At 37.8% G+C, this 3,036-nt stretch overlaps 1 protein-coding gene across 3 annotated transcripts in view; it reads left to right on the plus strand.

Annotated features, from left to right (window-relative positions):
• The window catches only part of RASA2 (RAS p21 protein activator 2), a 131,775-nt gene that overhangs the window by 98,053 nt on the left and 30,686 nt on the right, over positions 1 to 3,036 (plus strand). The window lies entirely within an intron of this gene.

Raw genomic sequence — 3,036 nt, forward strand, 5'->3', positions numbered from 1 at the left:
AATCATATATAATTGTTTTTAGTTGCTGATTTGTATAACAGATAATAATAGCCAACATTTATTTAGTGCTTACTTCAGTACTGGACTTTGTTCTAACTACTTCATGTGTTTTAACTTATTTAGTCCTCCTAGTAACCCTATGTGGTAAATTCCGTCATCATCCCCATTTACAGATAAAAAAATCACAATACAGTAACTTCTCCAAGCTCACACAACAAATAAATTATAATTTGATTTTACTTAATTTGAACTGGATTAAACTGGGATTCTAACTCAGTCAGTCTTCACAGTCTGTGAGCTTAACCCTGCTCCTTCCAACCACTTATGCAGGCAGATATTCAAGTACCTATAATGTGTCAAAACATAATGCACAGCAGCAGAGATTCAGTGATGAGTAGGATGCTCCGTAAGGAAACTCGCTGTAGTGTAGGGAAGACATGTGGATTTTAAACTGGTTTCTGAATGCCAGCTCATCCTTCTGGACAGCTGCACAACATTGCCACTCATTTAACTTTGTGAGAACTGAGTAGAACCACGTTGCAGCGGCAGCAGCACACCCTTTCTTGCCAAAGGATAAATGGTCTGAGTAGCCACAGCGGAGAGCGGGTCAGTGTCCTTTTGTTCACAAGGCTGTCTTTTCTGTTGCTGCGTTACTAAGGCCGTACAGAACTCTGGAGCAATGAAAGCTTGGTAGCTGCATTCTCGACATAAACAGAACTCCTACCTCTGAACTTGTGACTTTGCTTTGTTTTCAGACTAGGATTTGCATATTCCTGTAACAGATGTTGAAATAAAATCCTTCTAACCACAAACTGCATTTGAGGTCACTGTTTTCCAATCAGTATGTACCAGAAGGACTACTTCAAAACTGTCGTATAATTTCGTTCGCTTTTGTCTTTACTTTTATCCCTACTTTTTAAGAATCTTTCAATCTAATTGGGGAAATAAGACAAACACATAAGATGTACAATCTAAAAAATATTGCATACGTAAATCTAGAACTAGTACCTGATTACACTGAAAAAAAATAATTAAAGAAAATAAAACTAGCACCTGATTAGTACCAAATATTAGCATTTTTCTTTGGCATTAGTACCAAAGAAACTGAAAGCAGGGAATGATCCCAGTGACCTGGAGGTGATAACATTGTCAAGATCAGTATCGAAAGTTGCAGAGCGGTTGGGGAAGAGAACTGATTAAAGGTTGTTCGATTTTATATGTAGATGGTCTTTGAATTTTGAGAAACCAGTTTTAGTAGAGTAGAAGAGAAGAAAATCAGATCGCAGAAGATTAAAGAATAAGTAGTTAAATGCAGTTTTACCTAGGAAATATATCAAAAGGGAGCTTGCCCTGCTGCAAAAAGACACGGGCAAATTCAAGCATGTACACATATATATGAATGAATAATTTTTTAAAAAACACTAATTTTAAAATATGGGTTATGTTAACATTGACATAGTAGACCACTCTTTTGAGAAGTTTCATGGTGAGAAAAACAAAAGGATTGGACCAACCTTCTCGTTCTGTCCCCCATTCTCTCACTGATAACTCCTTTAAGACCCAGCTAAGGCAGACTTCTCTAACCCATTAGTTTGGGTTACATGCCTCTCTTACATGTGCCTGTACCATCCTGTGGCTCTCTCTGTCATGGCATTTGTCATACTGCTTTATAATCTTTGCATGTGGATTATCGATACCTTAAGAGAAAGGCTGGATCTTTTTCGGGTTTTTGTATCTCAAGCACATGGCACAGTTTCACATGGCAAGTAGATACTCAATAACTGTTTGATGAATGAAAGGTGGTAGCTCAGAAAGGGAGCTTGTCACATGATGAGTCTTTCCTAAATTGGGAAAACCTATGAATGGAGGAGAAGAGACCAGCGGAAAGGGAGAAATTAAAGAGAGGAGGGGGCTTACAAATGCCATATTGATATCCTGAAGGAGTCAGAAAGAATATCTTTTTGGGTTTTTTGTTCATTTTGTTTTTTAAGAGATGGGATCTCCCTCTGTTGCCCAGGCTGGAGTACAGTGGCACAGTCATAGCTCACTGCAGCCTCAAACTCCTGGGCTCAAACAATCCTCCGGTTTTGGCCTCCCGAGTAGCTAGGACTGACTACAGGTGTGCAACACCACAGTGACTAATTTTTTTTGGCCGGGGGGCAGGTGCAGAGACAGGGTCTCGCTATATTGCCCAGGCTGGTCTCAAACTCCTGGCCTCTAGTGATCCTCCCACCTCAGCCTCCTGAGTAGCTGGGATTACAGGGGTGAGCCACTGCACCCAGCAGAAAGAGTATCTTCAAGAGAAAAAGTAATGGGAATAGCCTTGGAAAAAACAATAGCTGTTCCTTTGAAATATTATGTTGAATCATATAGACCACATGAAATTGTTTTATTTTGATCAAAAATAGCCAAATAACAGCAATTTCATGTGCTGTTTAATGTAAGGAGAAAATAGGACATGTAAATATATACCAGGTTATTTTGAGGTGAGAAATTGAACATTTCAGTCGAATTTAATAAATACTATATAATATCCACTAAGTACCAGTGCCAGGCTGCCAGATAACTAAGGTCCTAGTCATCCATGAAAGGCAGAGTCACCAATGAAAAATTATGGTGGCAGATGGTGGCAGGAGAAAATTTAGTACAGCTTATGTTTAGATTACACCAGGAAATCAACAGTATCTGAATGATGTGATTGTCAGATAGTAGTCAGAGCCATGTAAACAAACCTCTGATGTGCAGAAATTGTATAAAATATGCTTTGTTCTTTTTTGTTTTGAAGTAGTGACCTGAAACACTAAATTTAAAATAAAATTTGAACAGGAAAGTCTTGGTGAAATTCAGTTTACTAGGACATCTTTAAAAATTCTATTTTCTTCAAAGACAGAATTATAGGGACCTTTTATAGATAAAATGAAATCCTGGAGGTTCTAGCTAAAATATTTTCTGAATAATTTTAATTTAGGTGTGTAACTGTTTCATAAGTATTATCATAATGATCATATCCCAGATATTCCTTCTTTTCCAGATTGC

Source organism: Propithecus coquereli, unplaced genomic scaffold (assembly GCF_000956105.1).
Source record: "Propithecus coquereli isolate 6110/MARCELLA unplaced genomic scaffold, Pcoq_1.0 Scaffold268, whole genome shotgun sequence".
Classification (NCBI taxonomy): domain Eukaryota; kingdom Metazoa; phylum Chordata; class Mammalia; order Primates; family Indriidae; genus Propithecus; species Propithecus coquereli.